Below are 14,326 nucleotides of genomic sequence, written 5' to 3' on the forward strand. Positions count from 1 at the left end.
GTGGTTGGGTGACAGCTTGGTTTTATATTTTTTAGGAAGGCATAAGCCATCAATCAATACATGTAAGATGCACATTGGTTTATTCTGGAAAGGCAGGATAATTTGAAATGGGGCTTCCAGATCATAGATAAATTCAAAGATTTTCTGATTGACAATTGGTTGAAAGAATTGTTATTATCTAAAGCCCTGTAATCAATAAAAAGAAGTGTCTGGGGGTAAGCTAAAGGGTTGTAGAAACTAAGGCTTTTTTTTTTAATCATGCAGATGAAGCATCTAGGTAACAGGCTTTGGAGAGAATAGATTGTAAATATTTTTTACCAGACTTAAAAAGGTACCAGACTCATAACTAATTCTCTCCTGGATCGGGAAAAAGACTTAGAAAGAGAAGAGGCAACTTTAGAGAATATGGATTTTCTGCCACAAGAGACAGCTTTGCGGGGTTATTTCAAAATAAGCAAAAAATATATTTTGAGGTAAAAAATGTTGAATTATTTCAGGACCTACTATCTGTCATGTTGGTATCTTATTCCTACAAAGAGTCTGTTTCATCAGTCTTAGGGTCTGTTTTTAAGTTAATGCTGGTCAGTTTTTCATTAATTCCAAAAGGAGGAGAGTATAATGAGGCCTGCATGACCACCTCTTTCCCATCATGGCCTGAACTAGTTTTTCAGGTTATCTTTGGAATGCCCTCAGCTGAGAGGAGGGTCCACACACTCAATTGGTTGGGGGACTTAGAACTTTATTTTTGGTTTATAAAACTTGGTGGCTAACAGTACAACTTTTAATTTGTTTCCTTCCAGTTTTACAATTTGGACATCAACAGCTGTGCTCCACATGGCATCAACAGGTTGACTTTACTGAGGTCAACAGGCCACCTCTAATGTGGCCTCTCTGGAACGTCAGTGCAGGCTGCCAACTGGGGATTCAGCTGAGGCTGCTGTCTAGGAATTTAGGTTATCCTTTTTGTGGTATCTCCACTTGGGCAAGCTGGACTGCTTGTAGCATGGGGCATGGGGCCTTGGGGTAGTCAGACTTATTACATGGTGGCTAGAATTCCCTAGACCACAAAAACTATAATCTAACAAGCTTCCTTAAAGCTTAGATCTTGAATGGGTGCGCCTGTGATTCTTATGCCTTGTGTTAAAGAAGGTCATGAGCCAGCTAAGATTCAGTGAGAAGGAACTGCCAGATGTATAAATACAGGGAACCAGTAAAGTAATATTACCTCTCAATAAATAATTTTCTATCCAATTTCCAAAAGTATAAACCAAAATGCTTTTAGTTAGTATAAATTTCATTTTAACTTAAGATAAACACATGTATATGTTCAAATTTGTTTAACACTTTAATATCAGAGTAGCTAAACTTAAATGCCTTTTGTGAAAGCAATATAAAGTCTTAGGGCAGAATTCCATGTATTTCATCCATATTTCCTGTTACTTAAGAAGATGTAGTAATGTTTATGCTCTCTTTATCAGATTAGGAATTCACTCATAGCAATATTTCTCAAATTCTATTTCTGCAATATATAATACTCTTTGGGTTCATCAAAAGCAATAGTAATGTGGAGTTAAGTCCTTTTGTTAAAAGGGCTTTGGATTTCATGTAGTAGTAGATGGTAAAATAGTAATGATAATTCAAACTAGTGATTTGTGATAGTTGTTTTTAAGGCTAATTGAAATATAACCAAATTTCCCAATGACAAATTTACTTTTTTAATTAATATTGATACATATTGGAAGCTAATTTTTATTTAAGTCACTCATGCTACCATTTACTGAACAGTACATCAAAGTTATAGGTTCTAATCGTAAACCAAAAATAAAATTCTAAGCCCCCCAACCATCTGAATGTATCTCTCCTCTTAGCCAAGAGCACTGCAAAGTTAACCTGAAAAACTAGTTCAGGCCATTGTGGGAAGGGGAGCCTGATGTGCCTCATTATACCCTTCACCCTTTTGGAATTACTGATAGCAGGGAGTGGTTTCCATTATGTGTTTCTCTAATGGTAGTGCTGTCCAATATTCTATACATACATGAGAAAATTCAGTTTAATTCCATAATTAAAACACTTTCTCACAGTAATAAAATGGCTTTATGTAAAATAATCTGTATTGTCTAACACTGCATAAATAATAAGCTGAGTAATGTATTACATAATTAAAGAAACAGATACAGTTAAGAAAATTCTATCATTATCTCTTATAAATAACAACCTCATGACCTTGAATTTTGATACTTCTAAGGACAGATTAACATCACAAAGTAGCTGGCAAAACAAATTTCACTGAAAGCATTTCACAATTGACCCTTGAACAACATGGAGGTTAGGGGCACCAACACCCTCCACAGTCAAAAATCTTTGGACTCCTCAAAAACTTAACTACATATCGTTATTGTTGACTGAAAGCCTTGCCAATAATTTAATCAGTTATTACACTTTTTATATTATATATATTACATATTTCATTCTTACATAAAGATAAATAAAATGTTATTAAGAAAATCATGAAGAAGATAAATATATTTAGTAATCATTAAGTGAAAGAGGATAATTATAAAGGTCTTCATCTTTGTCATCTTCACATTGACTAGGCTAAAGAGAAGGAGTAAGATGAGGGGTTGTTCTTGCTGTCTCAGGGTGGCAAAGACAAAAGAAAATCCACGTATAATTAGACCTACCCAGTTCAAACCTGTATTTTTAAGAATCAAGCCGGGTGCGGTGGCTTACACCTGTAATCTAGTATTTTGGGAGGCCGAGGCTGGCAGATCACCTGAGGTCAGGAGTTCAAGACCACCCTGGCCAACATGGTGAAACTTTGTCTCTACTAAAAATACAAAAATTAGCCAGGTGCAGTGGTGCATGCCTGCAATCCCAGCTACTCAGGAAGCAGAGGCAGGAGAATCCCTTGAACTCAGGAGGCAGAGGTTTCAGTGAGCCAAGATCATGCCACTGCACTCCAGCCTGGGTGACAGAAAGAGATTCTGTCTCAAAAAAAAAAAAAAGAAAAAGAAAAAAGAAAAAAAAGGAACCAACTGTATTTGCATTTAAAAACACAATTATTGTTTTGGGTATTGCTCTACACAATTTAAAAATATTTGAAAAATCATATCTATAGTTTGAAAACATGGTTGGGTACTATGGTTAAACTTTATCCCACTCCATTCCTCCTCCCATAGTAGGCTCCAGTGTCTACTGTTGCCATCTTCATGTTCATGAGGACCCAAAATTTAGTTCCCACTTATAAGAGATAAAATGTGGTAATTTGTTTTCTATTCCTGTGTTAATTTGCTTAGGATTATGGCCTCCAGCTGCACCCATTATAAAGCTCCGAAATAATCTCCTTTGACTCCAGGTCTCATATCTGGGACACACTGCTGCAGGAGGTAGGCTCCCAAAGCCTTTGGCAGCTCCACCCCTATAGTTTTGCAGTGTTTGGCCCTCAAGGCTGCTCTCACATGTTAGTGTTGATAGTTTGCGACTTTTCCAGGTGCAGGGTGCAAGCGGCTGATGGATCTACCATTCTCTGACGTGGAAGACAGTGGCCCCCCCTTTGCATAGCTCCACTATGCAGTACCTTAGTGGGGGCTCTGTGTGGGGGCTCCAACTCCACATTTCCCCTTGGCACTGCCCTAGTTGACGTTCTCTGTGAGCACTCTGCCCCCACAGCAGACTTCTTCCTGGGTACTCAGGTTTTTCCATACATCTTTTGAAATCTAGGCAAAGAGTACCAAACCTCAACCACTCTTGCACTCTGTGCAACCACAGGCTTAACACCATATGGTAGCCACCAAGCTTATGATAATGTGTGTTCTCTAGGGCAGCAACACAAGCAGTATCTGGGGTACTTTGAGCCTAGGCTGGAGCCAGAGCAGCCAAGTTACAGGAAGCAGTGTCCCAAAGCTATTTAGGGCAGTGGGGCCATGGGCCCAGCACACAAAACCAATCAGTCTTCCTAGGCCTCAAGGCTTATGATGGAAGGGGCTGCTGTGAAGATCTCTGAAATGCCTCCAAGTCCCTTTTTTCCCATTTTCTTGGATATCAGCACTTGGCTCCACTTTACTTATGCAAACCTCTCTAGCAAATGGTTGCCCCATAGCCTGCTTAAATTCCTCTTCCCAAAAAGCTTTTTCTTTCTCTGGCATATTGCTAGGCTGCAAATTTTACAAACGTTTGTACTCTGCTTCCCTTTTAAATATAAAGTCCAACTTTAAGTGTTTTCTTTGCTCCCACAGGTGAGCATAAGCTCTTAGAAGCAGCCAGACTACCTCTTGAATGCTTTGCTGCTTAGCACATTTTTCTGCCAAATACATTCTCAAGTTCAAACTTCCACAGATCCCTAGGGTGTGAAAAAAAATGCAACCAAGTTCTCTGCTAAAGCATAACAAATATGACCTTTGCTCCAGTTTCCAATAAGTTTGTCATTTCCATCTAAGACCTCATCAGCCTGAACACTGTCCACGTTACTATCAGCATTTAGGTCACATCCATTTAACCAGTCTTTAAGAAGTTCCAACTTTTCCTTACCTTCCTGTCTTATTCTAAGTCCTCCAAACCTTTCCAATTTATGCCTGTTCCTCAGTTCCAAAGTCACTTCCACATTTTCAGGTATTTTTATAGCAATGCCCAGCTCCTTGATACCAATTTTCTGTATTAAGCCATTCTTTCATTGCTATAAAGAAATACCTGAGACTGGGTAATTTATTTTAAAAAGAGGGAGGTTTAATTGGCTCACAGTTTTTCAGGCTTTGCAGGAAGTATGGTGTTAGCACCTGCTCAGCTTCTGGGGAGGCCTCAGGGAGCTTTTAATCATAGCGGAAGGCAAAGCAGGAGTAAGTGAAAGAAAGGAGGGGAGATTGAGGTGCCACACATTTTTAAATCATCAGATCTCACAATAACTCACTCACTACCATGAGGACAGTTTCAAGGAGACAATGCTCAAACATTTATGAAAACTTCAACCCCATGATCCAATTACTTGCCACAAGGCCTCACCTCTAATACTGAGTATTACAATTAAATATGTGATATGGGTGGGGATAAAAATACAAACTATACCAACTGTTACTGCTGTATAGAAATTTTACTTACTTTTGTATTTTTTTTTATCCTGAAACTTTGCTAAAATTGTTTATCAGTTCTAATAGTCTTCTGGCAGAGTCCTTATGGTTTTCAAAGTATAGAATTATTGTTAGTGAAGAGAGATAGTTTGAATTTCTCTTATCCTATTTGGATTCCATTTATTTCTTTTTCTTGCCTGATTTCTCTGGCTAGCACTTTCAATACTATGTTTTTTTTTTTTTTAGATGGAGTTTCCCTTTTGTCGCCCAGGCTGGAGTGCAATGGCATGATCTCAGCTCACCGCAACCTCCGCCTCCTGGGTTCAAAGGATTCTCCTGCCTCAGCCTCCCAAGTAGCTGGGACTACAGGCGTATGCCACCACATCCAGCTAATTTTTGTATTTTTAGTAGAGACGGGGTTTCACCATCTTGGCCAGACTCGTCTCGAACTCCTGACCTCGTGATCTGCCCACCTCAGCCTCCCAAAGTGCTTGGAATACTATGTTGAATAGGAGTGGTGGGAGTGGGCATCTTTGTCTTGTTTAAGTTCTAAAGGAGAATGCTTACAGTTTTTGCCAATTAGTGATGTTGGCAGTGGGTTTGCCACAGATGGCTCTTATTATTTTGAGGTATGTTTCGTCAATGTCCAGTTTCTTAAGGGTTTTTATTTTCATGAAGGGATGTTGAATTTTATTGAAAGCTTTTGCCACATCTATTAAGATAAACAGATGGTTTTTGTGTTTAATTCTATTCATGTGGTGAATCACACTTATTAATTTGCATGTGTTGAAACAACCTTGCATCCCAGAAACAAAGCCTACTTCATCATGGTGAATTTACTTTTTTATGTGCTCTTGAATTCAGTTTTCTGATATTTTATTAAGGATTTTTGCACTAGTTCAACCATTGTGGAAGTCAGTGTGGCGATTCCTCAGGGATCTAGAACTAGAAATACCATTTGACCCAGCCATCCCATTACTGGGTATATACCCAAAGGACTATAAGTCATGCTGCTATAAAGACACATGCACACATATGTTTATTGCGGCACTATTCACAATAGCAAAGAGTTGGAACCAACCCAAATGTCCAACAACGATAGACTGGATTAAGAAAATGTGGCACATATACACCATGGAATACTATGCAGCCATAAAAAATGATGAGTTCATGTCCTTTGTAGGGACATGGATGAAACTGGAAAACATCATTCTCAGTAAACTATCGCAAGGACAAAAAACCAAACACTGCATGTTCTCACTCATAGGTGGGAATTGAACAATGAGAACTCATGGACACAGGAAGGGGAACATCACACTCCGGGGACTGTTGTGGGGTTGGGGGAGGGGGGAGGGACAGCATCTGGAGATATACCTAATGCTAAATGACGAGTTAATGGGTGCAGGAAATCAACATGGCACATGGATACATATGTAACAAACCTGCACATTGTGCACATGTACCCTAAAACCTAAAGTATAATAAAAAAAAAAAAAGAGTTTTTCCTTAGCACGTGGAGAGTCTAGTGACTATATGTCTTTGTGATGTTCATTTTATAAAGTATCTGGCAGATGTTCTCTGGATTTCTCATATCTGAATGTCTACTTCTCTAGCAAAATCAGGACAATTTTGTTAAATTATTCTCTCATTTATATTTTCCAGATTGTTTATTTTATCTCATTCTCTTTCGGGATTGCCAATAATTCACAGATTTTGTTGCTTTATATAACCTCATATATCTCAAAGGCAGTTCATGTTTTATAATTCATTTTTTTCATTTTTGTCTGACAGCTAAAAAGACCAGTCTTCAAGCTCTGAAATTTCTTCTTATGCTTGTTCCAGTCTATTGGTAAAGCTTCCAATTTTATTTTGAAATTTGTTAAGTGAGATTTTTAATTTCAGAAGGTCTGATTGATTTCTTTTTAGCATGGTTATCTCTTTTTTCATTTCCTGGATTCCTTTAGACGTTTCTTTGTCTTAATTTGTAACCTAGTCTCGGATTTCATTGAGCTACCTTGCAATCCATGCTTTCATTTTTTTTATTATTTATTTAATTATTTTATTTTTTTATTTTTTTAGACAGAGTCTTGCTCTGTTACCCAGGCTGGAGTTTAGTGGTGATCTTGGCTCACTGCAACCTGCACCTCCTGGGCTCAAGCAATTCTCCTGTCTCGGCCTCATGAGTTGCTGGGACTACACATCACGCCCAGCTAACTTGTGTATCTTTAGTAGAGATGGGGTTTCACTATGTTGTCCAGGCTGATCTTGAACTCCTGACCTCAAGTAATCATCCCACCTCAGCCTCCCAAAGTGCTGGGATTACAGACGTGAGCTACTGTGCTTGGTCCATGCTTTGAATTCTTTATCTGTCATTTCTAAGTTTCTATTTCAGTCAAGGACCATTACTAGAGAGCTAGTGCAATCCTGTGGTGGTCACTACATTCAGATTGTTCATGGTGCCAGAATTCTTACACTGGTTACTTCTCATATTGAGATGCTGGCACTTCTAAATTTTGTAATTATTTTCCTGTGGGTAAGATTTTTCTTTCTTTCCCTGTATTATTATTATCATTAGTATTATTATTATTCCTTTCTCTCCCCTCCCTCAGGGGTGTGACTATAGAGAATACCGGGTAAGGTCTTTTGGCTTTGCTTCTGTAGCCCTATGCACTTCTTTTAGCAGGTTTTACATTGGGTTGTGGAGTGCAACCTAGAAACCTGCAGAAAGCTGGCTGCAGCCAACGTGTCTGGGTATATCCTTGATCCTTGTTTACTAGCAGAAGCTCTTTTGCTTAAGGTAATGGGCTGACTTGTGGAATGTATAGTGGTCTGAGCTCCTTGTTCAGCCCTGTGGCGTAGGAACCATGAAGGGCAGGGCCAGACTGGGTAGGTCCCTCTACAGGTTCCCTGATGGTAGGCACAGGTACCAGCACCAAGAGAAAATCTATTAATAGTAGGAAACCACCAGTGGGCAGCACCCAGAGGTGTGAAGCAGGGAATCCTCCTCATTCCCAAGTTCTCTGCAAAGGGAGGGGGTGACCTATACTCTCAATCCAGAGAGTTGGTGCTACAGATGCCTGGAGATTTGCCTGGGCATGGAGCAGAGAGGGCCCCCTGCACCAAGATCTCTGCACAGGAGAGGTGGGGTGACTCACACTGCTGAATCAGGCAAGTAGGTGCTCTGAATGACTCTAGATTTGCCTGTGTGTAGAACAGAGAGGGCCTCCCTGCATCATAGTCTCTGTCCAGGAAGGGTCTGGGAGCTCAGGCTGCTGAACCAGGCAAGTGGGTGCTCCAAATGCCTGGAAATCTACCTGGGCATGGAGCAGATAGAGCCCAGCTGCACCAAGATCTATGTCAAGGAAGCATGAGACAGCTCAGGCTGCTGAACCAGGCAAGTGGGTGCTCCAAATGCCTGGATTTCTGCCTAAGGGTAGAGCTGAGAGAGCCTTCATGCACCACAATATCAGGAGAGCGAGCAGGCTGGAGCACCCAGCAACAGGGTGTGGACCCAGTTTTAGAGTGCTAAGTTGTCCCTGGCTACAAGTCCTACTGCCTAGAAGAAAATGCAGCTGTAGCAGTACTTCTCTGGAGCCCCTAGAGAATTTGCTTGGTATGTATAAGGAAGGGCACTTTGATATTCACAGAAACTATTAAGAAATTGGTCCTAAAGATCTAGAAAACATAATTCATCAAGGCAGCTGCCCTCCAAGGAAGCTAACCATAGATCATAACTTCCTCTGCCTTCTGTATTTCCTCACCTGGCTGACCAGAACACTGTATGCTGAATAACCCATGCCTTCAAACTGTTTGAACACAGAGATTAAGTACTTCTGATAAAGCTAAAGAATTAACATAAGACCAAGGAATAAATCGATAAAAGACATTCTCAGAAGGTATTTATGAAAAACAAGAAACTCCATGTTTGCCCTTTATAACCACAGCTAACCTCTACAAATCTCCAGTGCAAGATGACCTTATCTAACCCCAATTTCTCTAATTCATTCTTATCAGTGTCCTACTTCTTGATCCTGTGACCTATACTGGTCTTGTCTCAAACAGGCAAGAAATATTGGTAATAGAATTATGAATAAATTAAATGAATAAATGCATCTTATCTACAATATTAAATTGTTTATGTATCCATATTTTAAAACTGGAAACTCATTTCTTTTTGATTCTAGTACAATTAATATGTGTTTATTCATTGAAAATAAGTATAGAAGTTTAAGACCACTCATAATCTTACCCTGTAACTTACCTCTTTAACTCCTAAAACAAATTAATTTGGGCATGTACTTTTGAACTCATAAACACAAAGGCACATATACACACATGCTACAGTTCTTATTTAACTTAATACATATGCTTTGAATATTTTAATGGCTGAATAGTTTACTACTGCCTTCATTCACTATATTTTTAAAGCAATTTAGTGTACATTTAAAGCATAGATTATTTGATCAATCTGACAAGCATTTTTTTCTGCCTGCAATTGCTTTTTTACTGTTGCAGAAATTACGTGTAAACATCTTAGGGCATACATATTTACACATTTCTATTTTGTTCTTAATTTGTATACATATTGTTAAATTGTTCTTTTAAATTGACATATCAATTTACATTTCCATTACTATTATTTTCTTTTTTCTTTTTTTTTTTTTTTTGAGATGGAGTCTCGCTCTGTCGCCCAGGCTGGAGTGCAGTGGTGCTATCTCAGCTCACTGCAAGCTCCGCTTCCCGGGTTCACGCTATTCTCCTGCCTCAGCCTCCTGAGTAGCTGGGACTAAAGGTGCCCGCCACTATGCCTGGCTAATTTTTTTGTATTTTTAGTAGAGACGGGTTTTCACCGTGTTAGCCAGGATCTCTAGGTCTCGATCTCCTCGTGATCCACCTGCCTCGGCCTCCCAGAGTGCTGAGATTACAGGCGTGAGCCACTGCACCTGGCCTCCATTACTATTATTTTCAAGGTGGTATGTACTGACACCTTTACTATCAGGGGATACTGATCAATTTTTAAAATATTTTAATATTTTCTTGCTCATTTCAGTAGGACTTTGAATGTCATAGGAAATACAGAAACAAATAATTGATATCCCAGAACTACAAGTCAGGAGAAACATTTATTACACTAGTTTGAAGTATTTTTATAATTTTCATTTGTTATTTAAAATGAAAATTACAGCCGTGTATAGTGGCTTGCACCTGTAATCCCAGCACTGTGGGAGGCCAAGGCATAAGGCTTGTTGAGTTCAGGAGTTGAAGACCAGGCTGGTCAACATAGCAAGACTCCATCTTTACAAAGAAAGAAAGAAAAAAAAAGAAAGAAAACTAGCCAGGCATGTATGGTGCACTCCTGTAGTCCTAGTTACTCGAAGGCTGAGGTAGGAGAATTCCTTGAGCCCAGCCGGGAGGTTGAGGTTGCCATGAGCTGTGATCACACTATTGTACTCCAGCTTGGGGGACAGAGTGAGACCCTATCTCTAAAAAAAATAGTAAGTTAGAAATGTTTTATTGTATAAAAATATATTTTATTTTATAGATTTGCTAAAGAACACTAATCCTCTAAAATAAAAAGAACACAGAAATTTCCAGTAGTCATACCTTTTAAAAATATTTGTCAGGTTTTACAAATAATTTTAATATATAGAAAATCAGAATATCAAAATACTTGACATAAAATAGAAATTTCATTATATATGTGTGTATTACACACATATATAATATTATATTCGTGTGTATTACACATATAATATTATATTCATTTGCATACATCTCAGCTGTAAACTGAAATCGAGATGAGGAAGTCATATCACATTGTTACTGGCATGTCTATGCTTAAGGTAGAAGACTGTAAATACAAACATACTCTAACTTAAGAACACAATACAATAGCTTCGGTGAGTTAAGCTCTTTTTATTCCAAAGCAAATGCTAATGAAAAGTTCCATTAGGAAAGAGTTGCCAAGGGGAGAAAGAAACAAGTCAAATACAAAGTTAGATAAAAGGGTGATTCTGTATGGTGCCTCAGATCAGACTGCAGTCATTCCTTCTTTCTGTTCACCACTAAGAAGCCCCAGTAAGCTGCTTTCATGGTAAATCTGGACCCTGTGATAGCAGAAACAGGTGTTTCTGAATGGCCTTTCTACTTTTCTATAGACAGCTCACCACCATTTCTCTCTCTCTCTCTCTCTCTATATATATATATATGCATATATACGTAAATAGATACATACACATATGTACATATTTGTACATATGTGTATGTATCTATTTACGTATATATGCACTTATTTTTATATGTATATTTCTGTAAGTTCACTGACCCTGAAGATATTGCAGTTTCGGTTCAAGACTGCTGAAATAAAGTGACCCACAAATTTTTATATTTATATTCTAAAAAATATATTTGTATATTTATATAAACATATGCAAACAGATATTTTTACATATGTATATATGCCTATTTATGTATATATGCACTTATTTATATATGTACATATTTGTAAGTTCAGACAGACCTTGGAGATACTGCAGGTTTGGTTCCACACTGCCATAATAAAGTGAATCACAAATTTTTATATTATATTTATATTATAAAAATACACATTTATATTTATACATATATAGACACAGTTATTTGTGCCTATGTATATGTATCTATTTACATCTATATGCACTTATGTATATATGTATGTATTTGTAAATTCACACGGACCTTGGAGATATTGCAGGTTTGGTCCCAGACTGCCATAATAAAATGACTCACAAATTTTTGGGTTTCCCAATGCGTACAAAAGTTAGGCTTACACTATACTATAGTCTATTAAGTGTGCAATAGCATTATGCCTAAAGGTCAATGTACACACCTTAATTTAAAAATATGTTATTGCTAAAAAATTCTAACAATCTTCTGAGCCTTCAGAGTCATAATCTTTTTGCTGGTAGACAGTCTTGCCTCGATGTTGGTGGTTGCTGACTGATCAGCATGGTGGTCGCTGAAAGTTGGGATAGTTGTGGCAATTTTTTAAGATTATGAAATTTACCACACTTATTGATTCTGTTTCACAAAGGATTTCTCTGTAGCCTAAGATGCTGTTTGATAGCATTTTACCCAAAGTAGAACTTCTTTCAAAATCAGAGTAAATCTTCTTAAACCCTGCCACTGCTTTATAAATTGTTGTCATTTCAACAATGTTCACAGCACCTTCACCAGAACTAGAATTCAGCTCAAAAGAACCATGCTCTTTGCTCATCCATAAAAAGCAACCCCTCTGTTAAAGTTTTTTCATGATAGTGTAACAATTCAGTCACATCAGGCCCCACTTGTAATTCTACTTCTCTTGCAATTTTTACCACATTTGCAGTGACTTCCTACACTGAAGTCTTGAACCCCTCAGAGCCATCCATGAAAGGTAAAATCAATTTCTTTCACATTTCCGTTAATGTTTATATTTTGACCTTCTCCCTTGAATCACAAGTGTTCTTTATGGCATCTAGTATGGTGAATCCTTTCCAAAAGATTTTCAATTTACTTTGCTCAGATCTGTCAGAAGAATCACTATCTACGGCAGCTATAGCCTTGTGAAATGTATTTCTTATATAATAAGACTTGAAAGTCAAAATTACTTCTTGATCCACGGGCTGCAGAGTGTTAAGAGGCATGAAAAAAAAAACCTTTAATCTCTTTTTACATCTCCATTGGAGCTCTTGGGTAAACAGGTACATTTTCAATGAGCAGTCATATTTTGAAAGGCACCTTTTTTCTGAGCAGTAGGTCTCAACAGTGGACTTAAATATCTAGTAAAACATGCTATAAACAGATATGCCATTATCTAGACTTGTTCCATTTGTAGGGCATAGGAAGAGCAGATTTAACAGTATTAAAGGGCCGTAGGATTTTTAAAATGGTAAATGAGCACTGACTTCAACTTAGTCACCAGAATCATTAGCTCCTAAAAAGAGTTAGCCTGTCCTTCAAAGGTTTGAAGGTTTGAAGCCAGGCATCGACTTCTCTCTAGCTATAAAGTCCTAGATGGAATCTTCTTCCAATAAAAGGCTGTGTAGTCTATATTTAAAATCTCTCATTTAGTGTAGCCACTTTCATCCATCATCTTAGCTAGACCATCTAGAAAACTGGCTGAAACTTCCACATCAGCACTTCACTTTGCACTTTTTTTTTTTTTTTTTTTTGAGACTGAGTCTCGCTCATCGCACAGGCTGGAGTGCAGTGGCGTGATCTCGGCTCACTGCAAGCTCCGCCTCCCAGGTTCACGCCATTCTCCTGCCTCAGCCTCCCGAGTAGCTGGGACTACAGGCGCCTGCCACCATGCCTGGCTAATTTTTTGTATTTTTAGTAGAGACGGGTTTCACTGTGTTAGCCGGGATGGTCTCGATCTCCTATCCTCGTCGTGATCTGCCCACCTCGGCCTCCCAAAGTGCTGGGATTACAGGTATGAGCCACTATGCCCGGCCCACTTTGCACTTTTATGTTACAGAAATGGCTCCTTTCCTTCAACCTCATGAACTAACCTCTGCTATATTCAAAATTTTCATCTGCCACTTATTCACCTCTCTTAGCTTTCACAGAATTAAAGAGAGTTAGGGTCTTGCTGTGGATCAGGCTTTGGCTTCGGGGAATTTTGAAGCTGGTCTGATCTTCTATCCAGACCATTAAAACTTTCTTCATATCAGCAACAAGGCTGCTACACTTTCTGAGCACTCACTTGTTCACTGTAATACCACTTTTAATTTCCTTTAAGAGCTCTTTCTTTGCATTCACAACTTGGTTAACTTTCTGGTAGTAGAGTCTTAGTTTTTAGCCTGTGTCAGCTTTCAACATATCTTGTTCACCAAGCTTAATTTTTCTAACTTTTCATTTAAATCGAGAGACTTGCAATTCTTCTTTTCACTTGAACACTTGGAGGCCATTGTACGGTTATTAATTGAACAAATTTTAATATTGTTGTGTATAAGGGAACAGGGAAGCCAAGGGGAGAGAGATATATAGCATTGTACGCAATGTTATCTAAAGAAAAATTGTTTTTGATTATAAAAACTTCCTCTTTAATCAAGGCTTTTAACATAGAGCAGATTTTTTTAATAAAATGGAAAGTTTCCAGTATATTGAAATGTGTATTGAAACATCTTACGTTTTTAGATAAAATTTTGTATTTATTTTCATGTTATCATTAAATTTTAAGTGATCATTGCATTTTTATTTAAAAAAATGATACTTTAAAGTTTGAGGGAGAGAAGAGAGAATGA

At 38.1% G+C, this 14,326-nt stretch overlaps 1 long non-coding RNA gene across 1 annotated transcript in view; it reads right to left on the reverse strand.

The window, feature by feature from the left end:
- LOC129471006 (uncharacterized) overlaps positions 1-14,326 on the reverse strand; it is a 275,579-nt gene that overhangs the window by 75,167 nt on the left and 186,086 nt on the right. The window lies entirely within an intron of this gene.

This window comes from Symphalangus syndactylus, chromosome 2 (assembly GCF_028878055.3).
Source record: "Symphalangus syndactylus isolate Jambi chromosome 2, NHGRI_mSymSyn1-v2.1_pri, whole genome shotgun sequence".
Classification (NCBI taxonomy): domain Eukaryota; kingdom Metazoa; phylum Chordata; class Mammalia; order Primates; family Hylobatidae; genus Symphalangus; species Symphalangus syndactylus.